Here is a 27,691-nt window from a genome sequence, read left to right on the forward strand (position 1 = left end):
ACAATCTGAAGGAATCGAGAACATTTGTTGGGATAAATGAGCTTGCAATCACCATGTTTCAAATTCTGGAATACTGAGGACAAACAGAGGATCCTATAAGCTTTCAAAAAGATATAAAAATAAGTCAACATGGGTTAGATGCAATGGAATCAGAATGCCAGAAGCCTCTTGTTAGTAATTCTGAAAACCAGAAGTAAAAAAGGCAATAATCTCAAAATTCTAAAGGAAAATTATCTTGATCAGAGAATTCTATACCAGCCAAACTATCAGAAATAAGTTTAAGGCATTTTGAGACATGCAATTTCTCAGATTATCCTCCCCTGGACTCCTCTTTAGGAAGCTCTCAGGGGATGGGTTTTCCCCAAATGAGGGCATCACCCTGCCAAGGCTGAAGGAAACAGGAATCCAACAGGACAAACAATTGAAGGGGGTCCAGACAAGCAATGAAGGGAGACCCCCCCCAAGAGGGTTGAGCAGCAGAGCCAGAGTAGCCAGGGTAGCTGGGGAAGTCAGGGCCTCAAAGAAACACTTTGCAGGAAAATGAAATTGATAGCACAGTTAATGCATTGGAACATAATGAGAGGAAATTTACACCAACAGGGAATGTACATGGCAATGGAAAGTTTAGGGATAAATGAGGGGGAAAAAAATCAAACAAATGTCAAATACAGAACGATTATTAACTCCAGATAAAACAAAAAAGTTATGAAAGAAAGAAAAATAAAATTAAGAAAATTAAAAATCTAGAGCAATCATTAACTCTAGTTAAAACAAAAAACTTACTTGTGAAAAGTCTTAACATAATCACACTGTAAACACTGAATGTTAATCTTGTCAAAGGTAATGAGGCCCTAGTTCAACTCTAAAATAAAACACAAAGCTGAATTTATTGCTCACTCGAGCAAGAATAAGCTTTGCTGCTCAGGCAGTCTCCCAGAGCAGAGCAGGGAGTGCAGGGATTGGCCAGACATCTGGAATAGGGGTGATGTCATCCATCATCCCTAGAAGGTGACTGGATGAAAGAGAATGGTTGTTTGGCGGGCACTCAGAGGCTGTTCGGTCGGGTGTGTCTGTCTCTGATTGGCTGAGTTTCAGCTAGAGATCGACACTGATTGGTTGGCTGCAAAGCACATTCATGAGGTCAGCTAGTGTCTATCCACTGAATAGGTTTAAAACTGGTTCTGCGGTTATTTGTTACCATGGCTACAGAACAATCAGTCTTTTCCTAGGAGTGTGGGAACTTTTGTATTCTCAATTCATACAGAATTAGGAGGTGACTATGTTGCTGATAGTGGGGGATGGGAAGTGTTCGAACATGTGTGTGGTGCTGCCCAAAACGGGGTGAAAAGCATAATTCCCCACCTTCCAAGGTAGGAAGTAAAAGGATATGCCCCAAACTGGAAAATAGAAAGTTAGCAATGTTAACATTTTATCTAGAGTTGTGTATATAGTATCAAAAGAACTGTTAAAAATTGGTTTCCTCTGGGAAGCAGGAATCCATGGGGTAGGGCAAGGGGCCTGCTGTTTTGCATAACAAAACTTGTGCTGTTACACTCTTTAAACCCTGTACATTCATGGCTTTGATCAAAGTTTATTTTTTAATTGAACAATATTTTTTAGAAATGTTTCACCTAGAAAAACACATACTGAAATGTTTTTGTGGAAAAATATAGAAGAGTTCTGTTTCCAGGCCCTCCAAGCAGATAGCAAGATATTTCCCCCCTGTACAGTCTCTTCATTGTTAGTTAAGTGAAGAATGCACCCTCACTTCCCCAGCCACAGAATTTCTCTATTTTTAACATCCCTCCCCTCACTGTGACATCTGAAAAGTAGGAAAATCTTTGAGTCCTGCCTCAAAACACCACCACTGGGAGTGAGGGGAGGAGGATATAGAGAGAAAAGGGCATCCCCAGGCCTCATTTCACTGTGACTACAAGTTTCTTGGGTTTATGTGGCTTTTTGAAGCCACCCAGAGAACCTTCCAGCACTATGCTCAGTCAAGACCATTCCCATAGCTCCCTGTTTCTGTGTCTCATCATCCCCAGGAGCCCTCCTCTGTCAGCTCTCCAGCCCTTGAGACTGGGACAGATGCTTCACATAGGCACACACACACACACACACACACACACACCTGGCATCTCCTTTCTCCCTCTGGTGTGTGTCCCTCCCACAGACCTTCCCCCCGCCCCAACCCCAGAACAAAATTAGTATTTTATGTCTCAGTGTTTCTCAGCCCCCAGCACAGGCTCTGGTCCATAAAGGAAGAAGTGGACTAAAATAATTCCTTAGCCCAGGAGACAATTACATGACCACTTTTCTCCCAAGAATCTGGAAGAGCCTCCTATTCCAAAGGCCCAGGAGGAGTGGCTAATCTCCCTGTAGGCAACAACCACTGCCTTCTGGTGGATGCAGAAGTCATTTAATCCTGGAGAGCCAGCTCCCCACCCCTAGGCAGTGCTCCAGGGTCAGGGAATATAATTGTCTCCCCATTGGCCTGAGTGACCACTACAGCTCTGATCCCTCCCATCCCATTCATAATAAAGAAGAACAAAGGTGTGAGGGGACACAGGAGATGCTGTGTGGATGCCTCAGTGTGCCAGCAGTGGGGAAGGTAGACCCATGTGTGGGGGTGGCGGGCCAGACTGTGTCAGGCTTCCCAGAATTCCATGCTAAAAACTAAACAGACAAACCGAGATGTTTGTCACTACTGGTCTCTGAGGTGCTGGCCCCAGAGGGCTGCATCTCATCACTGTGGCCTGGATCAGATGCCATCAGGGTTCCTCAGGCCTTGACTGACCAATCTCATAGTCAAGGGTCAGCCAAAGGGATGCAGAACCATTTGGGGTCCTCTTTGAGACTCCCCCATCCCTGAGAGTACCCCACCACAAGCAAAAGAGAATTAGCTCCACTTCTAATGGACTTTGCCCTCAGAAAAGGAAAGTCTGCCCTTCTCCCTTCACTCAGTAAATGGCTTTGAAATTAATACCAGGAGAGTTTGCTAACATTTTAAAGAAGCCAGGTACTGAATAAATCACACACACTTGGCAGTCTGCATAAAATACACTTCCATGATGGTCCCTTGGCTTAAAAGGCTGCCTCAGGATAGCTGCTCTCAAACCCTCAGGGCAAGCCTAATGGCCCCAGTGTTTAGTAATCCCATCACCATGGGAACCTCAGAAGTGCAGAGCTATCACCAGCCTAGTGGGCATGGCTGCTGGGCAGGAAGGAGGAGGCAGCTGGGCACCCAGTGCCTCTTTGTCGCGCCTGAACTCCAGGACTGGAGGCTCTTGGCTGCATCCTCCTGGTAGCTATGGTGGTGGTGTTAGTTCCCAGCATTAATGGAGTTCAAACCACAGGACGACTGCTTCGCTACATTTTCCTTGACCCTCACATGAACCTGCCAGGTATCTGTGGTCGTTCTCTGGTTATAGCTAAACAAACTGAGGGGCAGAAGGAAAGCACTTTTCTCCTCACCCGCAGGAAAATTTGATGTATCTTACTACATAGCCCTTCCCAGGAAGCCTGAAATGACAACTTTGAAAGTACCTTTCCCCAAGGAATATTTTCAGGCCACTGGCAATTTAGCCTGGCCTAAGCTTGAGGTTCTTGGGTGCCTCCAAGAGGGGTGGAGTCCCCGCAAGGAGAGTTAAGTGGCCATGGACTGGGAAAGTAGACAAGACTTTTTTTTTATAATAAATTTATTTTTTATCGGTGTTCAATTTGCCAACATACAGAATAACACCCAGTGCTCATCCTGTCAAGTGCCCCCCTCAATGCCCAGTAGACAAGACTTGATATAATCCTCCCCACCGCCAGGGTGGCAGGGGTTTCAAAATGTAACTAGTGAATCAGTAAAGGGTATACAGCTCTTCTCTGGGCTTTGTTTCCCAGACAAAATGCACGGTGACTGGATGATTCCACCCCAAACCCTTCTGTCTGTTTTTATGAGTGAATTATCTTCCAGAGACTTCCTCTAACCTGCATCCCTTCTGAAGCCCTCTGAGCCTCTTACATCCACCCATCGCTTCCTGACATCCCATTTCACTTCCCAGTTGAAGGAGCCAAGTCTTGGGGCGGCGGGGGGGGGGGGGGGGGGGGGGAATTCTGCAATCTTAGCTGCCATACTCTGGTCACCACAGGAAGAGTGGAGAAATCTGCTCAGAGAGTGTGGTGAAATCCAAGGGAATTGGCACATTTGAATTCAGATTTTCGATGTGCCAGATGTTAGCCCAGGCCCTGGGTATGGAGTTGTTAACAAGCCAGAGCTGCTTTCTGCTCTGGTAGGCAGGGGTGCATGGGCTCTGACACTTATTCATGTACTCATTCTTTCTGTGAATAGTTGGTCACCTACTCGATACCAAGCACTGTCCTAGGAACTGAGATTCAGGGCAGAGAGCCTTCTTTGTACCAGAAGAGGCAGCAGAGATAGACACAGCGTGCTAGAATGTGAGATTGTGCACTAGGTATGAAGACAAGCAGGGAGAGGAAATGGTTGAAAGGAAAGTGCTGAGGTGAGGTGAAGTGAGGTGAAGTTTTGCCAGGCCTCACAGAACAGGTGGCTTTTAAAAAAAAAATTTTAGGGGAACCCTGGGTGGCGCAGCAGTTTGGCACCTGCCTTTGGCCCGGGGCGCGATCCTGGAGACCCGGGATCGAATCCCACGTCGGGCTCCCTGAATGGAGCCTGCTTCTCCCTCTGCCTGTGTTTCTGCCTCTCTGTCTCTCTCTGTGTGACTATCATGAATAAATAAATAAAATCTTAAAAAAATTTTTTTTTTTTTTTAGAAAGGAGGGGATAGAGGGAGAAAGAGAATCTTAAGTAGGCTCCACACCCAGTGTGAAACCCAATGTGGGGTTCGAGCTCACAGCCCTGAGATCATGACCCCAACAGAAATCAAGAGTTGGATGCTTAACCATTTAACCAACTGAGCCACCCAGGTTCACTAAGAGGTAACCTTTTAATAAGGAATCCATGGTGGAACTAGCAGTGTGAACCCTGAGGGAGAAGCATTCCTGCAGAGTAACCACAAGAAAGACAAAGGCCCCATGGTGGGAGGGTCTGGGGTGTTTGAGGAGGAGCAGTGGAGGCTTGGGTCCTGCGAGGGTGTGGTGGGAGGGGAATGACTGAGTTTGGAAGTCTTTCCAGCAGGGCCTGTGGCTCCTACTTTAGGGTAATGGGGACCTTTGGAGGGTGTCTGACATGAAGAATCACTGTGTGACTGGAGTCGGGGCAAGGACAGAAACATGCGAACCTCTTACCAGTCAGCTTAGGCAGCCATAACAAATCACACAGCCAGTGGTCTTCCCCCTGGGTCTTCATGTGGTCTTTTCCTCTGCGTGTGTCTGTGTTCCGATCTCCTTTTCTTAGAATGATGCCAGTCATGTTAGATTAAAACCCACCACATTTTATCTTAATTACCTCTCTACAGAGTCTGTCTTCTTTTTTTTTTTTAGATTTATTTATTTATTCATGAGAGACACGGAGACATAGTGGGAGAAGCAGGCTCCTCGCAGGGAGCCCTATGAGGGACTCCACCCCAGATCCCAGGGTCATGCCCTGAGTCGAAGGCAGATGCTCAACCACTGAGCCACACAGGTTCTGTCTTCAAACACTGTCACATTCTGAGGTACTAGGGGTCAGGGCTTCCACACATGAATTTTGCAGGTGGAGCCTGAGGGTGACACAATTCAGCCCCTAACTGTGACAATGACAAGAATCCAGGCAAGAGAGCATGGATGGGACCGCCAAGGTGTCAGGGAAGATGGTGAGAAGGAGTCCAATCTTGCAGGTGGGTGCTAAGGTAGGATATGGGAGAAGTCTGCCCCACATGAAGGTTATGAGGGGTGAATCATCCAGAAAAGATGTAACCTCCACAAACAGCCAATGATAAATAGAATCTTTGATAAAATACTCTGCCTTCAAAAAAAAACTTTACCTAATTTCTAAACAATTGCATTTTATTAATACATCTGTAAACTTCAGATTAACACATTTTTATGACGTTTCCTTCAGTCAACATTGTGTTCTACCTGGACACTAATCCAGAGAACTCTGTTAGGTTGGCCCCCAACAGGGCCAGGTCACATGCCAGTTCACCTGCTTCAGTCTCCAGGCACTGCATTCAAGTGGTAAATTGGAAATAAATGTTGATAGCACGTAGTTCTGAAGACAAGGAAGCAGAATGTAAGTTACTTCAACTCTGTCATCCTATGTGACTACTTGGGGTGTTTATTTGTGTTTAAAATTTGAAACAGTGACACAGTACAAACTGGAAGGTGTAAAATTTTTGTTTGACAAGTACATATTTCAGTTCCTACATGAACTGTCACTGATTGTAAATAATACCCTTTAAATGTGGCCTTTTATAATTGTTAAGTGATTGTTTTAAAACTAAAGAATTAAGTAAATAAAATGTTGATATATCAGTGATATCCTTTAGTTGCTGCTTCTTATGCCCTAGTTGAACCTCTTATGGCTGATTCTGTTTTATTAAAATTCATTTATTTTTAATTGGCATAATTGTATACATGAAGTTCAATTTGAGAAAATGTTCTCTGCATTTCTTTTCTGGATCATAATTCCTTATTTAATTGATTATTACTGAAAATAATTCTGTCACACAGAAGAGGGGTATCAGTTCAGGCTGCCATGACAAAATACCCCAGACTGGCAGCTTAAACATCAAACATTTATTTTTCATGGTTCTGGAGGCTAAAAGTCCAAAATCAGTGTGCCAGCATGGTGGGGTTCTTGATGAAGTCTCTCTTCCTGGTTATGTCCACACACAGACTACTTTTTTTGGTGAATTCATGTAGTGAGAGTTTTGTGTTGCTTCCTCTTTTAAAATGGCACTAATCCTCTCCTGGGGGCTCTACCCTCATGACCTCATCACTTTCCCAAAGCCAAATACCATCACCCTAGGGACTTGGAGGGGACACAGACATTCAGTCCATAGCAAGGGGAATATTAAAAAAATATCATCTCTTGGTGTCAAACGTGCTCAGGATCCCACCGGAATTTGGGAGGTATTTTGAGTTATGGCCAACAGGTGAGAGCTGAATACAAGCACGAGAGCAAGAGAGATGTAAAGGGTACACCTGTGAATGCAGCCTCAACACATGGAGCATTGCACCAGGCATGGCCAGAGGAAGAGTGTCTGGCCACAGTGGGATCAGGAATTTGGTTTTCAGACATGTCCTGTGTTGAGGTGCCTGCTAGACAACCCCATGCAGGTTTCAAGTGGGTGGTCAGGTATTGACGGGAGACAGGAACTGGGGAAGCACCAGTACTTCATGGAATTTAAAATTGAGAGGCCAGATGGATTCACTTCAGATAAATAATACAGAACCACAACTACATACATGTGGACAGCTCTTTGAGGCAGTCACAGAATGTGCTTTGGAGAGATGGCTTCTCTGAGCCTGAACAGTGGCAAGTCCTGACCCGTCTGAGGGCACAGCAAGGTATCCATGGGGAAGTAATATGAAGGTGACACCGAGGTGAGCTAGCAAGTCCAGGATGGGGGACAGCATGGGACGTTCAAGGAGCAGGAACAGGCTCCAAGGTCTGGAAAGGTGACCAAGGTCAGGAAAATTCAGGGTGCCAAAGACCTGGGATTTTATCAGAAGAGGCTCAGGCAAAGATTGAAGAATTTTTCATAGCAGAGTGATGTGATCCAATTTGAGTTTTTAAAAGATTACATAAGCCAATTTGCAGAGAATGGATTAGAGAGGCAAAGTAATCCGTCCAGGTGAGAAATTACATGTTTGGACTATAGTGATGTGCAGAGATGGGAAAAGGAGATGGACCCAAGAAACATGAGGCAGATGAATGACACAGGAGGTGATGGAGGGCGGAAGAGGGAACAGGCTAAGCAGGATTCCAAGATTTGAGGTAGACGATCCTGCCCTGGCGGAAAGACAAAGATGAGTCAGTTTCAGGGAAAAGCACAGCTTAGTTTAACATATTCAGGGCCAGTGTTCTGGAGACTCCAAAAGGTAGTGTCAACTAGCTATAGGTATTGGGAGCTTAGGAGAGCAGGCTGGCCAGGAGGTGAGGGTTGACTGAGAATGGGGCATCACTGGTGAGTGGCTGGCCTGTGATGGTGCACAGGTGGACAAGATATAATAGAAGAGGCAAACCTGAGCAAGGAAGGCTGAGAGCCTTGGGGGCAGATGCCAATCCTTAGGGTCCAGTGAAAGAGAAGGAGCTAGTAAAGGAGCAAGAGAGAGAGAGAAATTCAAGAACTGGAGGAAAACCAAGAGTGTCTCAGCTGCCAAGAGGAGGGACAGTCTCAGAATGAAGGAAGCCAGGTGTACTGTGAAATCCAGTATTACGCAAGGACAAGTGTGCTGGATGTACTGCTGCAAGCATTCCTGATGATCCTGAGGGGCAGCTCCTAGTGCAGGGGTGGGAGGACCAGCAGGAGTATGCTGAGAAGGGTAAGGGAAGTGAAGAAAGCCAGTGTGTGTAGACAGCTCTACCAAGAAATCTGGTGGTGAACTCTCCAGTGATAGCAGCATTGTTATAAACATCCAGCCTACCCTGAGCACTGTCTGTGCTGGCACAATGCTGAGTACACAGCATGCATCCATTCTCCTAACCCTCATAACAGTTCTGCAGCATAGAAGCATGTTTCTTCCTGAAATACAGTAAGAGAAACTGAGGCACAAAGAGTTAAAGCCTCACAGCTCTTAATAATATGGGGGAAGGTGGTATAAGAATGAACTCCAGACTTGGATTAAGCCTATATGCCTATGCTCTCAATCCTCATGCTAAAGTCATGACTAGAAGGTGAGGGAGATGCACAGAAGGAACAGAAGGGTTCTATCCTGGGTCAGGTCTGACCCCAAGTCTCTATGCCCCCCATTTCCAAAATGAGGGTAATAACCCCTACTATTTCTACTTCATGGAGTTCCTCAGCAGATGAAATGAGACTCAATAATTCACTTGACAGATGGAGTTTACACCTCATGGGGAATGCAGATCGTAAGTGGGGAGTTGTGAAGTGAAGGCAGAACCATGGGACTTGCTCAGGGGTCAGATGTAGTATGTGAGAGGGTGAGAAGAATCAGGATGATTTCTTTTTCTTCTTTCCTTTTCTTGTTTTTAGGGAGCAAGAGGAAAGGAAGAGAAGCAGAGGGAGAGGGAGAGGGACAATCTCAAGTAAGCTCCATGCCCAGCATGGACCAGAACAAGGACTCAATCTCATGACCCTGAGATCATGACTTGAGCCAAAATTAAGAGTCAGACACTTAACTGACTGAACCACCCAGGCACCCTCAGGATGATTTCTAAGACTCGGGATTGACCACCTAGGTGGATAGAAGTGCCAACTACAGAACTAAGATGAAGAGAGAAGACTGCAAGAGAAAAATTATCTGTTGAGTTTAGGCATGTCCAGTTTGATAAGTGAAGGGCTCAGGCAGCCCCTGAGATGTGATCCATGGGGAGCTCAGTTTACATATACACTTGTGCAGTAGTGCCCAGGCCATGGTACTGGGTGAACTCAGGGTAGAGTTTGGGAAATTGAGTGCATCTGAGAAGCAGAAAAGGAAAGGCAGGCAAAATGGGATCACAGGAGCCAAAAGACAGGAAAGAGCTTCCTGGAAGGCAGGCACTTGAAGTCTTGGTGCTCAGAGAATGGAAAGCATGGGTCTGATAACATGTGGCTTAAGGCCAGGTCTGGTGGAGATGGCAGGGGAGAAAGGTGAATGAGCTGAATGCAGAATAAATGCATGGTGAGGAATTAGAGGTGGTGACAGAAACATCTCTGATAATGATATGGGCCCCTTTTTATCTTCAATGTTCAACTTCTAGTCTATGCAAAGTTGCTACTTGCAAAGAAGATACATAGGACAAGTGAGAGCAGAGAGGGTTAGGCATCCACTGCAGGACAGCAACTTGAGTACAAGCCCAAGAGCCCGCCTGCCACTCAAAAGCAGTTTTAGGGTCACCCTCGGCTAAGCACCAGGCTGGCTAGAAAATTGGAAACACCAGGGCATTATCATACCCAGAGAGGGGCCACCAGCTGTAAGCCACAGCTTCTTCTTCCTTCCCTGAGCTGGCCGTCATTCACAGTTCATCTGCTAGCTTGCTTACCCATTCATTCACCCGTTTGTTTAAAAATCCATCATGGGTCTCTTGTCAGATCTATGCTGTACCCAAGGACCTGGTTCTGAACTGGACCTCAATCTTGCTCAGGAGGACAGACCAGGAGGCAAAGCAGAGCGTGATGAGCTCTGTGGAGGAGGGGGTACCTAGTCTTGCTGGGGGAGATGGGTTTGGGACCCTCAGGGGAGGTGACATATGTGGGGCTCTTACAGCCAAATGCAGCCTCAGAGCACAGAAGATACAAAGGCTTGAAAGTGGAAAAAAGAAATCCCACTTAGCCTGGGGGAGGGAGCTTAGAGATCAAGGTTAGATTAAGCATTTTTCAAGTTCACACCTCAATTTGCTTCTCCCAGTAGTCCTGAGAGGCTAGGAAAATGGAGATTGTTTACTCTGTTTAGCAGATGATTACATGGAGACCTAGAGCCCAACTCAGCTAAGATGACAAGAAAAGCTGGTGACAAGAGACAAGGATCCTCAGGAAACTGCTTAGTATATGTCAGTTTCTGCATGATACACTTAGCACACATGGTCTTATTTGTTCTCCTGACTGGGCTGAGGAGATGTCCCTTTGGGATAGGGAAGGTAGGACTCAATGAGATTGACACTGCTTACAGGGCACATGTGGTGAGGGCAGGGGCTAATTCAGTGAGCCCTTGAGTGGGGCTCAAATGAGATCTGGGGAAGCTGTCCTGTGTGCCACCCCCAAATGAGAAGGGAGGCCCAGGGCTTCTTGAGCCTGATCAGCTGAGGAGAACCAAGGTGACACTCTGGTACTCTAGAGATGCCGGGAGCCTTGGTACCAGCCAGATAGGGCCTACCTTAAAGCAGTATTAACAACAGAACAACTACAGCTGTCTACAGCCTGTTTGAAGGGCCTTTTATACCTGCCTCTGGGGACTAACATCCCTCTCACTGCGCCAGTCCCACTCCTCCTTACTGTCTGCCCATCTTAGGTCACCTAGGATGTGATGTCTCTCAATGGCAAGAAAGAATGTCCTTTTCTTTCTTCTAGTCCAAGGAGTATCCCATAAAGTCTCTCGGGGTTACACACCCTACTCATTCAGGGCCCAAGAAGTACTGCTGTGCCTGGGAGATGAACCCACACTCATATAAACCCCAGAGGTCTGGCAACAGCAGGGGGAGTAGATCTTGTCTGAGCCCAGGTGAGAATATGCTCCAGACTCCCCAGATTCTTTCAAGAATGACCAGTGGCCCAAGAAGACTGGGCCCTTCCCCAGCTTTGATCCTTCCCACTCCTGCCTCCATCTCAGGGATGCAAGCTTTATATCAAACTGCCTGCAGATCTCTGCAAAGAGACCAAACCAAACACCCAGTGTCAGCCTCAACACCATTCTCTCTGATGCAGCCAATCCATCTGCAGCCCTGCCAGCTCCAGCTCAAAGTATGTCTCATCTCTGGCAGTATCTGGAGGAGGAAGCAGTGTCAGAAAGGGTTGCTTCCCAGATGGGAGAAGTGACAGCACATATGTATGTTCATGCGAATGATCCAATAGTGAGAATGGAAAGAAGGGGAGGACTGGGGAGCCCTGTCCTAAAATCCCTGGCATGTATATTAAAGATCCGTTCTCCCTGGCAGATAGATAAACCAGGGGCAGCACACACGATCACAGAGACTCTTTGCCTATAGAATTTTTGAAGGGTTCTGAACATCAGGTGCTCTGTGAGGTGAAGAAACCACAACTGGGAGATGCAGTATCTTTGGGATCCAGCAACATGATTCATCAAGCATAAGGCTTAGCCTAGTTTGGGAGGGAATACATTTTTTCTCATTGAAATATTGTCTTGCTTAATGAAAAGAAAAAGTGTCAGCCACTCAATAAAGATATAAAAACAACAATAACAATGGTGACTAACGTGCAGAATATATAAAATAAATGCACTTAAAGGATGAGTAACAACAAAATCCTAAAATTATTCAGCATTGACTGAGCTCCTACTATGTGCCAGGAACTACTCAAGTCACCTGAATACAGCAGAGAGTCAGAGACAAGGTGCCTACTACCAGAAAACCTACCAGAATGAGAGTTAACAAGCAAAAGTAACAAGGTAAGCAGATGGTAGGGGGGTGGGGTGGGGAGGGATCGGAGCTAACGTACTTTTTGAGCCCTCATAGTATCTTGGGAACAAGGTGCAAGATGGATCACTTTTAGACTTGTTGATATGTTAAAGTTTATGTGTTTAATCCATTTCAAGTTGATATTTGTGAGTGCTATATGATAGGGGTCTAGTTTCATTCTTTTACATGTGAACATCCAATTTTCCCAGCACCATCTACTGAAGAGACTGCCTTTCCTTCATTGAGTGTTCTTAAATGTAAGACCAGAAACCACAAAACTCCTAGAAGAAAACAACAAAAACTTTCCTGACATGGGTCTTGGCAATGATCTTTTGGATGTGATATTATATCCAAATCATAAGTGGGACTATACCAAACTGAAAAGCTTCTACATTGTAAAAGAAACCACCAACAAAATGAAAAGACAACCTAGGGAATAGGAAAAATATTTGTAAATCATAGATCCAATAATGGGTTAATATCCAACATCTATAAAGAACTCATACAACTCAATAGCAAGAAAAGCAAATAATCCAAAGTTTAAAATGGGCAAAATGACCCAGATAGACATTTTTCCAAAGAAGTTATACAAATGGCCAACAAATACATGAAAAGATGCTCATCATCCATCATCATCAGAAAAATGCAAATCAAAACCACAATGAGATGTCACCTCACACCTGTCAGAATGTCTGTTCTCAAAAAAGCAAGAAACAACAGGAAGTGTTGGCAAGGAAGTGGAGAAAAGGGAAACTTCTGTGCTGTTGCAGGGAATGTAAATTGATGCAGCCATGGTGGAAAACATTATGGAGGATCCTCAAAAAACTAAAAGTAGAACCACCATATAATCCCATAATTCCACTTCTGGGAACATACCTGAAACAAAAACACTATGTCAAAGAGATATCAGCACCCCCACATTTGTAGCAGTATTATTTACCATAACCAAGATACAGAATCAGCCTTAAGTGTCCATTGACAGGTGAATGGGTAAAGTTGTAGTGTAGATAAATGCAATGGAATATTATTTGGCTTCAAAAAGATGGAAATCTTGTCATTTGCAACAACATGGATAGATCTCAAGGGCACACTAAGTTAAAAAAGTCAGACAAAGAAAGAACAAACACTGCGTAATCTCACTTACATTGTGGAATCTAAAAACAACAAGCAAACAAACAACTCATTAAAAAAGAGATCAGACTTGTTTTTCCAGAGATGGGGATGGTGGGAGTGAGAATTGGATTAAAGCGATCAAAAAGTACAAACTTCCTGTTATAAGTACTATGTGATGACTACAGCTAACATTGCTGTATGATATATTTGAAAGTTGTTTAAAAGAGTAAATACTAAGAATTGTCATTACAAGGAAAAAAAGATTTCTTTTTTCTTTTTTTTTTTTGTATCTGTATAAGATAATGGATGTTAACTAAACCTAAAGTGATCATTTTACAATATTTGTAAGTCAATCATTATGCTGTATGTCTTAAATTTATACAGCACTATGTGTCATTTTATCTCGATAAAACTGGAGAAGGGCAGTTTATGTGTTAAAAAGGGTTTGAAAAGTTTACCTGATCACATACATAAGAATGCATAACCTCTAAACAAGAGGAGGATAAAAAAGAGGAATAAGAATACTCAGTCATGCCAATAAAAGAAAGAAAGGTGAGCTGTGCCTGGGTGGCTCAGTAGGTTAAGCATCTGCCTTCAGTTTAGGTCATGATCTCAGAGTCCTGGGATCGAGCCCCTGTTGGGCTGCCTGCTCATCAGGGAGTCTGCTTCTTCCTCTGCCCCTCCCCCTACTCATTCATTCTCTCTCTCTCTTTCTCTCTCTCTCTTTTCAAAAAAATAAATAAAATCTTTTAAAAAGAAAGAAGGGAAAAGTTATAGAAAAAGCAAAACAAATAGCACAAAATAAGGTGCAATAAGGTGCTAGAAAAAAATCTAAATATATCATAATCTTGTTAAATACACATTGACTAAACTTCCCAATTTAAAAATAAAAACATAGATTATTGTGTTGAATTAAAAAAATAATCTAGAAATGGATTGTTCACAGAATCACACCAACAACCCAAGGATACAGAAAAACTGAAAGCAAAGGATGTAAAAGAACATACACTTGGGAAGTATTAACCAAAAGAATAACGTTATTAAGAAAAATAGAGACTACACCATATAATGGAAGAAGGAAAGAATTCAGCAGAATGATGTAAATATTGTAGATTATACACAGCTAAAAATATAGCTTCATATTTACAAAGCAAAAATTGACCTAATTACAAGGAAAGAAATCTGCAACTATCCTGAAGGATTTTTAAGTCATCTCTCAGTAATTAGCAGATGAAGCATATCAAAAAATTGTAAGAATATAGAAAATTTGAACAACACAATTCACAAGCCTGGCTGATTGCACAAACATAAGGCACAATACTCAAAGAGTGTATAGAATTCTCAGCAAAACAGGAATATTAATGAGAAATTGATCATATACTAGGCCTAATGCCAGTTTCAAAAAATTTCAAAGATTCCATATCATGCAATCAAGTTAGAAATCAATAACAAATAAAACCACACATATAGGGATATAGAAGTATATCTATGAATAACTCACAGGCTACAAAGGATATAAAAATATTAATCAGAAGATCCTGAAAAATGGACAATAATAATAGAACTAAAACTCATAGTGGTACTTAAACAGAAACTAAAGACTTTGGTGCTTATATCACATCAGAAGGGAGAGTTGAAAACTAAAAGCAAAACATCAACTTGATATTGAGAAAAACAAGTATAGTCCAAGGAAAGTGGAAGGAAAATAATGACAAAGAACAGAAATTGGTGAAGATGAGGTTGCAATCTTGAGAGGAAACAAAAACAGAGAATTATTTAAAACTTCATGTACACTCAACAATTTAGACAATTTCTTAACAAATACTACTTACCAAAACTGACTCAAGAAGAAATGGAAGGGAGGCGGGGAAAGATGGGTGAAGGGTAGGGTCCCCAAGTCACCTGTCCCCACCAACTTACCTAGATAACTTTCAAATCATCCTGAAAACCTAATTCGGTCTCAGATTTAAAGAGAGAACAGCTGGAATACTACAGTGAGAAAGTTTGCGCTTCTATCAAGTACAACTTGTTTTTGGCCACTCTGCATTAAGTAAAATGACTAGAAGGAAAAACTCACCATAAAAGAAAGGATCAGAAACAGTACTCTACCCCACAGAGTTACAAAATTTGGATTACAATTCAATGACAGAAAGCCAATGCAGAAGCACAATTATAAAGCTACTGGTGGCTCTAGAAAAAAAGCACAAAGGATTCAAGAGACTTCATGACTGCAGAATTTGATCTAATCAGGCCGAAATTAAAAATCAATTAAATGAGATGCAATCCAAACTAGAGGTCCTAACGACAAGGGTAAACGAGGTAAAAGAAAGAGTGAGTGACATAGAAGACAAGTTGATGGCAAGGAAGGAAGCTGAGGAAAAAAGAGAAAAACAAAAGACCATGAGGATAGGTTAAGGGAAATAAATGACAGCCTCAGAAGGAAAAAATCTACATTTAATTGGGGTTTCAGAGAGTGCTGAAAGGGACAGAGGTCCAGAAAGTGTATTTGACCAAATCATAGCTGAGAACTTCACTAATCTGGGAAGGGAAACTGGCATTCAGAGCCAAGAGATAGAGAGAACCCCCTCCCCTAAAATCAATAAAAACCACTCAACACCTCCACATTTAATAGTGAAACTTGCAAATTCCAAAGATAAAGAGAAGACCCTTAAAGCAGCAAGAGACAAGAAATCCCTAACCTTTACAGGGAGAAGTATCAGGATAACAGCAGAACTCTCCACAGAGACCTGGCAGGCCAGAAAGGGCTGGCAGGATATATTCAGGGTCCTAAATGAGAAGAACATGCAGCCAAGAATACATTACCCAGCAAGGCTCTCATTCAGAATAGAAGGAGAGAGAAAGATCTTCCAAGATAGGCAGAAACTGAAAGAATATGTGACCACCAAACCAGCTCTGCAAGAAATATTAAAGGGGACTCTGTAAAAGAAAGAGGAAGTCCAAAGAAACAATCCACAAAAACAGGGACTGAATAGGTATCATGATGACACTAAATTCATATCTTTCAATACAACACTGAATGTGAATGGGCTTAATGACTCCATCAAAAGGCGCAGGGTTTCAGACTGGATAAAAAAGCAAGACCCATCTATTTGCTGTCTACAAGAGACTCATTTTAGACCTAAGGACACCTACAGCCTGAAAATGAAATGTTGGAGAACCATTTACCATTCAAATGATCCTCAAAAGAGAGCAGGGGTAGCCATCCTCATATCAGATAAATTATAGTTGATCCCAAAGACTGTAATAAGAGATGAAGAGGGACACTATCTCATACTTAAAGGATCTATCCAACTAGAGGACATAACAATCATGAAAATTAAAGCCCCAAATGTGGGAACTGCCAAGTATATCAATCAATTAATAACCCAAGTGAAGACATACTTAGATAATAATACACTTATACTTGGTGACTTGAATGTAGCCCTTTCTACAATCGACAGATATCCTAAGCACAATATCTCCAAAGAAACAAGAGCTTTAAATGATATACAATGTACTGGATGGATTTCTCTGATATTTACAGAACTTTACAACCAAACGTAACTGAATATACATTCTTCTCAAGTGCACATGGAACTTTCTCCATGAAAGACCACATACTGGGTCACAAATCAGGTCTTAACTGATACCAAAAGATTGGGATCGTACGCTGCATTTTTTCAGACCATAATGCTTTGAAACCTAGAACTAAATCACAAGAGGAAGTTTGGAGGATTTCAAACATGTGGAGGTTAAGGACCATCCTGATAAAAGATGAAAGGGTCAACCAGGAAATTAAGGAAGAATTAAAAAGATTCATGGAAACTAATGAGAATGAAGATACAACCATTCAAAATCTTTGGGATACAGCAAAAGCAGTCCTGAGGGGAAATACATCGCAATACAAGCAGCCATCCAAAAACTGGAAGGAACTCAAATACAAAAGCTAACCTTGCACCTAAAGGAGCTAGAGAAAAAACAGCAAATATATCCTACACCCAGCAGAAGAAGAGAGTTAATAAAGATTCGAGCAGAACTCAATGAAGTAGAAACCAGAAGAACAGGGGAACAGATCAACAAAACCAGGAGTTGGTTCTTTGAAGGAATTAATAAGATAGATAAAGCATTAGCCAGCCTTATTAAAAAGAAGAGAGAAAAGACTCAAATTAATAAAATCATGAATGAAAACAGAGAGATCACCACCAATACCAAGGAAATACAAACGATTTAAAAAACTTATTATGAGCAGCTATACGTCAATAAATTAGGCAATCTAGAAGAAAAGGACGCACTTCTGGAAAACCACAAACTACCAAAACTGGAACAGGAAAAAATAGAAAACCTGAACAGGCCAATAACCAGGGAGGAAATTGAAGCAGTCATCAAAAACCTCCCAAGACACAAAATTCCAGGGCCAGATGGCTTCCCAGGGGAATTCTAGCAAACGTTTAAAGAAGAAACCATACCTATTCTACCAAAGCTGTTCTGAAAGATAGAAAGAGATGGAATACTTCCAAACTCGTTCTATGAGGCCAGAATCACCTTATTTCCAAAACCAGACAAAGACCCCACCAAAAAGGAGAATTATAGACCAAAATCCCTGATGAACATGGATGCAAAAATTCTCAACAAGATACTGGCCAATAGGATCCAATAGTACATTAAGAAGATTTTTCACCATGACCAAGTGGGATTTGTCCCTGGGATGCAAGGCTGGTTCAATGCTTGTAAAGCAATCAACGTGATTGATCACATCAGCAAAAGAAAAAACAAGAACCACATGATCCTCTCAATAGATGCAGAGAAAGCATTTGACAAAATACATCATCCATTCCTGATCAAAAGTCCTCAGAGTGTAGGGATAGAGGGAACATTCCTCAGCATCTTAAAAGCCATCTACAAAAAGCCCACAGCAAATATCATTCTCAATGGGGAAGCACTGGGAGCCTTTCCCCTAAGATCAGGAATGAAACAGGGATGTCCACTCTCACCACTGCTTTTCAACATTGTACTAGAAGTCCTAGCCTCAGCAATCAGACAACAAAAAGAAATCAAAGGCATTCAAATTGGCAAAGAAGAAGTCAAACTCTCCCTCTTTGCAGATGACATGATACTGTACATAAAAACCCAAAAGCTCCACCCCAAGATTGCTAGAACTCATACAGCAATTTGGCAGTGTGGCAGGATACAAAATCAATGCCCAGAAGTCAGTGGCATTTCTATACACTAACAATGAGACTGAAGAAAGAGAAATTAAGGAGTCAATCCCATTTACAATTGCACCCAAAAGCATAAGATACCTAGGAATAAACCTAACCAAAGACGTAAAGGATCTATACCCTAAAAACTATAGAACACTTTTGAAAGAAATTAAGGAAGACACAAAGAGATGGAAAAATAATCCATGTTCATGGATTGGAAGAATTAATATTGTGAAAATGTCAATGATACCCAGGGCAATGTACACATTTAATGCAATCCCTATCAAAATACCATGGATTTTCTTCAGAGAGTTGGAACAAATCATCTTAAGATTTGTGTGGAATCAGAAAAGACCCAAATAGCCAGGGGAATAGTAAAAAAGAAAAGCATACCTGGTGGCATCACAATGCCAGATTTCACGTTGTACTACAAAGCTGTGGTCATCAAGACAGTGTGGTACTGGCACAAAAACAGACACATAGATCAATGGAACAGAATAGAGAACCCAGAAGTGGGAACTTTATTGGTGGGAACTTTATTGGTGGGAACTTTATGGTCAACTAATATTCGACAAAGCTGGAAAGACTATCCATTGGAAAAAAGACAGTCTCTTCAATAAATGGTGCTGGGAAAATTGGACATCCACATGCAGAAGAATGAAACTAGACCACTCTCTTGCACCAGACACAAAGATAAACTCAAAATGGATGAAAGATCTAAATGTGAGATAAGATTCCATCAAAATCCTAGAGTAGAACACAGGCAACACCATTTTTGAACTTGGCCACAGCAACTTCTTCCAAGATACATCCATGAAGGCAAGAGAAACTAAAGCAAAAAATGAATTATTGGGACTTAATCAAGATAAAAAGCTTCTGCACAGCAAAGAAACAGCCAACAAAACTAAAAGACAACCTACAGAATGGGAGAAGATATTTGCAAATGACGTATCAGATAAAGGGCTAGTATCCAGGATCTATAAAGAACTTATTAAACTCAACACCAAGGAAACCAAGAATCCAATCATGAAATGGGCAAAAGACATGAAGAGAAATCTCACAGAGGAAGACATAGACATGGCCAACATGCACATGAGAAAATGTTCCACATCACTGGCCATCAGGGAAATACAAATCAAAACCACAATGAGATACCACCTCACACCAATGAGAATGGTGAACATTACCAAGACAGGAAACAACAAATGTTGGAGAGGATGTGGAGAAAAGGGAACCCTCTTACACTGTTGGTGGGAATGTGAACTGGTGCAGCCACTTTGGAAAACTGTGTGGAGGTTCCTCAGAGAGTTAAAAATAGACCTGCCCTATGACCCAGCAATTGCACTGTTGGGGATTTACCCCAAAGATTCAGATGCAATGAAACGCCGGGACACCTGCACCCCGATGTTTCTAGCAGCAATGTCCACCACAATAGCTAAACTGTGGAAGGAGCCTCAGTGTCCATCGAAAGATGAATGGATAAAGAAGATGTGGTTTATGTATACAATGGAATATTACTCAGCCATTCGAAACGACAAATACCCACCATTTGCTTCGACGTGGAGGGACCTGGAGGGTTTTGTGCTGAGTGAAATAAGTCAATTGGAAAAGGACAAACATTATATGGTCTCATTCATTTGGGGAATATAAAAATTAGTGAAAGCGAATAAAGGGAAAGGAGAGAAAATGAGTGAAAATATCAGTGAGGGTGACAAAACATGAGAGACACCTAACTCTAGGAAATGAACAATGGGTAGTAGAAGGGGAGGTGGGCAGGAGGATGGGGTGACTGGGTAATGGGCACTGAGTGGGGCACTTGGCAGGATGAGCCCTGAGTGTTATGCTATATGTTGGTAAATTGAACTCCAATAGAAAAAATTTAAAGAAAAAAGAAATGGAAATGCTGAATAGACTCTTTTCCATCAAGGTTATCAGTGATTTAAAACTTACAGAAAGAGGGCTGTCTGGGTGGCTCAGTCAGTTGGGTGTCTGCCTTCAGCTCAGGTTATGATCCTGAGGTCCTGGGATTGAGCTCTACATGGGACTCCCTGCTAAGTGGGGAGCCTGATTCTCCTCCTGCCACTCCCCCTGCTTGGGGTGTCTTACCCATTCTCTCTCTGTCTCAATAAATAAAATCTTTCAATAAAAATAAAATCTACAGAAAGAGAGAGAAATAGAGACATAGAGAAAGACAAAGAGAGGGAAATCAAGCCCAGATGCCAGATGATTTTAGGATGAGTCCTAAATAGCTTTCAGAGAAAAGATAATCCCAATAATATATAAACTATTCAAATGGATGGGTAGAATGTCTTATAGCTCCTTTGAGGAGTCTAGTATAACCTCGATATGAAAACCAGACAAGGAGGATGCCTGGGTGGCTCAGTGGTTCAGCATCTGCCTTCAGCTCGTGTTGTGATCCTGGAGTCCTGGGATCGAGTCTGCATCGGGTTCCCTGTGGGAAGCCTGCTTCCCCCTCTGCCTATATCTCTGCCTCTTTCTTTGTGTGTCTTTCATGAATAAATAAAGAAAATCTTTTAAAAAAACAGGGAAAATTATAGGTCAGTTATACTCATGAACATCAATATGAATGTCATGAATAAAATATTAGAGAACTAAACCCAGTAATGAATAAAAACAACAATATATCATGACCAATATGCCACCAGGAAAGCACAATTTAATAGTAGTAAACATATCAGTGTAACTCACCACTTTACAAAATCAAAAGGAAGAGTGATAATTTTATTACAAGTAGACTTTTAAAATCCGTTAAAAGTAGAGTAAAACTTTTAAAAAAGCTTATATAAGGACTCTCAGTTATGGAATGAATAAGTTATCAGAATAAAAGTCACAGCATAGAGAATATAGTCAATGGTAATATAATAGGGCTGTATGGTGACAGATTATATCTTACTTGTGGTGAGCACAGCACAACATATAGAGACGTTGAATCACTATGTTGTATACCTGAAACTAATGTAACATTGTGTGCCAATTATATTCAAATAACAAAAAAATCTAAAATCTAAAAAGATTTTCTTTATTTGAGAGAGAGAGAGCATGAGCCAGGAGAGGGGCAGAGGGAGAGAGGGAAGCAGACCCCCCACTGAGTGCAGAGCCCAACCTGGGGCTAAATCCCAGGATCTTGAGATCATAATGCGAGCCAAAGTCAGATTCTTAACTGACTGAATCACAGAGATGCCCCCCAAAAAATTTTTTTAAAGAATAAAATCATGTTTCTACATAGCCACAATACTTTGTCATACCTTAAAAAATTAACAATAATTCCATATTATCAAGTAATATCTACTTCATATTCATATTTCCATAATTGTCCTAATATAGAGTTTTCTGTGTTTTTAAATACAGCATTGAATTTTATTCATTCATTGCACTTAAAAAACTTTAGAGGTTAGAAAAGATGAAACAGATATTTATTTTATTATCTGCAGATATTATGGTTGTCCACAAAGAAAAATCTAAGAAAATCTGCAAACTATTAGAACTAATAAAACAGTTCAGCAAGTCTACTGAATACAAGATGTACACACACACACACACACACACACACACACACACACACACATATATATACCAGCAATGTTAAATTTAAAAATATAACTACTGAAAGATATACTTCCAATAGCAACAAAAGCCATAAGATCCTTAGAAATAAGTCAAAAAAGAGTTGTGCTATACTTATACACGTTTGTCCTAAGTAGCCAGGAAGTTTATACATTGCACACGTCCAGCATCATTACATAGACTGAGATACTCAATCTACACAATTGTAGCCCTGCCTTTATAAAGGAAGTTCTAAGACAGCATTGAAAAAAGTTAAAGCAAACAGAAACAAATGGAGATTCTGACCATGTTCATGGGTCTGAAGATCAATACCATAAAGATATTGATTCTCCCCAAATTATGCTAGCAATTCAATGTAATTGTTATTAAAATCCAATAGGGTATTTCATGGGAGTAGATATTTGCAATTTAACAAAAGACCAGTAGCCATTTTACGTAAAGAATTCCTACAGATCAAAAAGCAAAAGGAAGACAATCCAATAGAAGAAAAAATAAAGAATATGAATGAGCAATTTGCAAAAAGAGAAAAACAAAAAAATAACAAATGTAAAAGAGAGGAAAGGCAGGTGTCCCTGAGAGGCTGTCTGGCTCCATAGCTCACATTTAATTCTACACCTACCTTCAGAAATACAATCCAAAGACTTTGCAATCATTTATTCTCCTTTACAGAGGGCCGCTTCAAACCCTCGCTTCCTGTACTGGGGGTCAGATGGCTGTGCTTCTCTAGGTGACATCAAAGAGTCATTTACTGAGTCATTTGCCATGGGTCAGTCACCTCAAGAGCTGCTCAGGAGAAGCCAGAGATGAGGAATCCAATACTGTTTTCAGGAGCCACATGGTCTGAGGGGAGAGAGTGCTATGAACAATTGCATTTGTACAGAGTAGGTCAACAGAATCTTTGCACAGAGGGCTGTACAGCACCATGGTGGGAGCTGCTGGCCCCACCCAGGGTATTCACAGAGACCCTCTGAGATTGGGGAAGCTCTGGCTTTCCCATACCAAAGCAAATGTGACATTTGCTGTATAAGCCCCTTTTATTGCCCAGTTCCCAAAACTAGTGGACGAGAGATAATCATCATGGAATAACAGACAGACTTGGAAAATCTAAGTTCCTCCCACAGTCCCACTTGGTTATCTCAAACTCAGTCATAATTCTGCCCTCAACTTCATGACCTGCCCCTTCCTAACCCTCATCCAACCTTCTAATCACTCAAGTAAAATACTTTAGGGTCATCAGTGCCTCACCTGCTCCATCACAGCCCACTAACTGATCAGGAAGTCTCGGTGGATCACTCTTCAAAATGCATCTAGAATCTGACCATTTCCCTCTATTGCTATTGCTCTGGTGTTAGCCACCACTATCCCATCATCGGGATTACTTCAGTAGCCTCCCAAGGATTCCACCAGCACCCTCTGCCTCCATCCACAGTCACAATGAACTTCTTAAAATAAAGGTCTAGTCATGTCATTTTTCTGCTCCATCCCTCCCATGGCCCCCATTTCAGAGTAAAAACCCAAGTCTTCAGTGACCTATGAGACGCTTCCTGATATGGTCCTTCTAACTTCCAGCTCCTGTTTCCCCCATATTCACTTCGCTCCATCCACACCAGCCACCTATTCCCCACACTGTTCTCCAGCACCTATTCCCCACAGCACTCCAGCATGTCCTATTAGAGGGCTTTGGCATGGCTGTTCCCTCTTTCTGGAACATATTTCACCCAGATACCCACACGGCTAACTCCCTCACCTCCTGCAAATCTTTGCTCAACATCACCTTGTCATTGAGGCTTGCTCTGATCACTTTATACAAATTGCATCCCACTTCCTGCCCTCACCTACTCCAGGCTTCCTCATTCAACTAACTCAGCTCTAATATGTTCAAGTATTACCTCCTGCTAACATACTCTATCATGTCCATGGTTTATTGTAGGTCTCTGCCAGAAGGCAGATCTGCAAGGGTGATGATTTTTGCTTACTTTGCCCACTGCTTGGGACAGTCACTGCCACATAGTAGGTACCCACTGCACATTCAGCTTCCCCTTTCCTTAAAGCATGAAATCCTGGGAACCTGAGTTGCTCAGTGGCTGAGCATCTGCCTTTGGCTCAGGTTGTGATCCTAGGGTCCTGGGATCGAGTCCCACATCAGGCTCCCCGCAGGGAGCCTGCTTCTCCCTCTGCCTATGTCTCTGCCTCTCTGTATTCTCTCTTGAATAAATAAATTAAAAAAAAAAAAAAGAAATCTTAATCCTGCCTCAAGAGTGCTTATTGCTTTAGGATCAGAGGAAAACACTAAAAATATCTAACACCATGCAAGAAACAGGAAGAATCCCGGTCCCTCGTTTTAAACAGCTCTTTAATAAAAGGTGAATAGTCCTTAATGGTCCAGTAGGGACTGGTAGGTGACATATATGGGACCTCAGGCAGCTGTAAGATAACAGGCCTCTGGTCCCCATGGACAGTGCCCACTTCACCTACAGGCACTGACTGCATTTTGTTGAACTCTTACTTGTTCAGGCTGCTATAACAAAATACCACAGACTGGGCAACTTAAACATTTATTTCTCACCTTTCTAGAAACTGGAAAGTCTAATAAGCCAGGTACCAGCTGATTCAGTCTCTGGTGAGGGCCCTCTTCCTGGCTTGCAGATGGCCACCTTTTTTGCTGTGTCCTCACATGGTGGACAGAGAGCAAGGTCTGGTCTCTGTTTCTGTTCTTATAATCCATCAGGAGCCCTACCCCCGACCTCATCTAAATATAATTACTTCCCAAAGGCTCCACCTCCAAATACCAGCACATAGGGGGTTAAAGCTTCAACATTTGACCTATAGGGGACACATACATTCAGCTCCTAATGCTCACTCTGTGGATTTCTGCTCAGAGGTAGGAAGTTCCCTTGCTGGACAAAGGGCCGTGGAGCCATGACTTGGCTATTGGTGCTTCCTCTGCTGAGCTCAGAGCCTAATGACGCAGCATCTTCTCTAACACTAGAGACCAGACAAGAAAGGGTGTGAGGGATGTTTACAGTCACTCTGCAGTGTAATGAATCCCTGCCACAACTCTCTTGCCGATACAATGCAATTACATGTTACACATATGGACTGCAGTAGGGCTAGGCACTGCATGGAATTGGAGCATCGTCTCTCCCACATCAGTGCAGAATTAATTTATCATCTTCCCCACCAGGAGCCAGAGCCACTGCTCCTGGTATCTCCAATCCACTTTCCTCTCCTGTTTGTCATGACTACATTCAGGGTGGGCCGAGGTTTCCTGTGAAGCCCATCAGGCCCTTGCATGGATGGGCTAAAATGTAACTCAGTACTGTCAAGAGCTCCCCAAGGGTGAATGAATTTTGCACTTTCTCAGAGATGGATTTCCAAGTATCATAATGTGGGGTTGTGCTGGCTTTAGGGGATGTGCTGACTAAGGCCCTGTCTGGGCTGGGGCCTGAAGATTTCATCACTGTTCCAAACTGAGCTGGGTCATCCAGAGACATGGAGGCAAATCCCCCCACCACCAGAGAAACAGCTATCTACAGCAAAGAGACGGCTATCTGCAGCAAAACATGGCCCACTTCCCCAGCATATCTGAGCCTGACAACGGCTTTGCAGTTTTGGCCTGAATGAAGGCAGCCTCTGTTCAGGGAGTCCTGCGGTGAGCAAGCACTATGTCCAGAGGGTACTTCGAAGTATCTTTCCAGATTTCACAGTGACCCTGTCACCCATCTGTCATAGAAGGACATGGGTGCCCAGAGAGGTGAAGTGACAGGCTTTGTCACCCAGCTGATCAGTATCTGAGCTGAGATGCAACCCCAGCTCCCTCTGACTACACAGCCCACTGTCAGAGAGGGGCAACCACCCAAATTGCTAATGCCTCCTTCTTGAGCACTCTGAGTGCTAAAGGGTGACTGGAAGGTCTCAGGCAGAGAACACACAAGTAAACAGCATCCTGGACAGCTGGCCACAATGACAATAAATGTGGCTGATGTGGGAGAAAAAAAGATTCTGAGTTTCCCGAGCCTTAAAATGGAGGAAGGATGCTTTGCGAACAGGGGCAAGACTCCCTCTAACTGGACAGACCTGGAAGTAGAAAAGAGTGATTGGTCTGCCAGAAAAGCCAGCTGATAAAGAAACATGAGCCCAGAGCTGGGGCCAGGCCCTCACAGCCCTTTGGAGGTAGAGAACCCAGAATGTCAGGGCTAGAAGGGGGAGGGAGGTCATTGGAGGCTGTTTTCTTCTCTGAGTCCAGTTGATGAGGCAGCCTGTCAGCATCAGCCCTCAGGGTTCCCCATCTGGAGTGGAGAGCAAGGTACCATGGCTAACGATTGTAGCAAAGGAGATGGGAACAGGTGTAGTCTGTCCAGAGCAGAGGGAAAGGCCATACCTGGTAGCACTTGCAAAGGGGGCCAGACCAGGGACTGAGTGTAAGCTCCCCATCTGACCTCCCCCTTCCAGCTAGGTGGCCCCTGAGGCACCTGATATGGGAAGTTGGGGTACTTCCCTAGCCAAAAAGGAGATATCTTCACCACTACCCCAGCTTTGTTAGGGCATGCAGGCAGAGCTCTGAGGGCTCCACATAGAGAGTACCAGTGCAGAGGACAAGTGAAAATGCTGCCGAAGCACACACCCCATCTATGACCATTCAGGGGACAGCCCCCCAGCGGGCAGTAAGACAGGGCTCCATGGCCCCCAAATGCCAAGCTCATGTCACCCCTCCCATTGCATATATGAATGGAGCTGCCTAAGGTCACAGGGCAGGCAAGGCCCTGTCAGGCCCCAGAATTCACTGTCATGCTCAACACCCAAACTCAGAGGAGGGTGTGCACCCCTTCCATGTCTGGGAGTGCTCAGGGTCCTTGGGTTCTGAGGCCTGGGTTCTCTGCAGGGCTCTTCAATTGCTCCCGCAGCCAGGGCACACGGCACCAGGTGAGAAGAGAAGGGTGAGTCCTAGGGTTGCACCTCTTGGCAGAGGACCCCTGTCCACACTGTCTTTTGGGATAGAGCGGTACTGCTCTGCTGGCATCACCCCAGCTGCTGATTAGAGCCATGATGTCCCCAGCCCTAAGGCTAAAAATAAGCATAACCGTTCTTGTGTGAACTAGTTAAGAATTTGCTGCTGCATATGCTAGAATTACCTTATCTTTCCACAACAGACATTTTTACAGGAAAACCTGAAATGTTTTTCATCCATCAAAAGGCCAGGGGTCTGGCACTGGCCCCACTTTCTTGAGGTTTAGTCCTGAACCTAATTTCCAGTGTGCCCGGGAAAGAGAATCTCTGGCCCCATTCATGGGCCAGGTCACAGTGGTAAAGATGGTGGGGGCCAAGAGGATCAGACCCAATGAGCTTCATGTGGGGAACCCAAATGTGGTATGGTGTCAGGACCACAGGTTTCAAGGTGACTCCTCTCTTTTGCTTAAATTCTGGCTCTGCTAGCTCTGACTCTGGGGAAGTCACCCACCTCACTGTGCTTCAGGCATCTCATTTGTAAAACAAGGAAAACCTAAGTGAAATAATGCATGTAATAAATCATGCAAAGATAAATAATTTGTGTGGATAATGTCTATAAAGCCTATGGTGCTCAGTTAAAGAGAGTAACCAATGGTGT

The 27,691-nt window shown here is 43.1% G+C and overlaps 2 long non-coding RNA genes across 2 annotated transcripts in view; one reads left to right on the forward strand and one right to left on the reverse strand.

The window, feature by feature from the left end:
* The first annotated feature begins 1,271 nt into the window (after nt 1-1,271).
* LOC125753032 (uncharacterized) lies at nt 1,272-11,874 on the forward strand. Its single transcript, XR_007403859.1, has 3 exons — nt 1,272-1,370; nt 5,663-5,786; nt 9,111-11,874. It is a non-coding gene; the product is annotated as an uncharacterized LOC125753032 (long non-coding RNA).
* Nucleotides 5,584-27,691, reverse strand: part of LOC112652458 (uncharacterized) — a 62,876-nt gene continuing 40,768 nt past the window's right edge. The window contains exons 3-4 of the long non-coding RNA XR_003131470.3: nt 22,706-22,926; nt 5,584-6,160 (exon numbers count right to left, since the gene is read on the reverse strand). This is a non-coding gene — a long non-coding RNA (uncharacterized LOC112652458). The remainder of the gene's footprint in view (nt 6,161-22,705; nt 22,927-27,691) is intronic.

This window comes from Canis lupus, chromosome 19 (assembly GCF_003254725.2).
Source record: "Canis lupus dingo isolate Sandy chromosome 19, ASM325472v2, whole genome shotgun sequence".
NCBI lineage: Eukaryota > Metazoa > Chordata > Mammalia > Carnivora > Canidae > Canis > Canis lupus.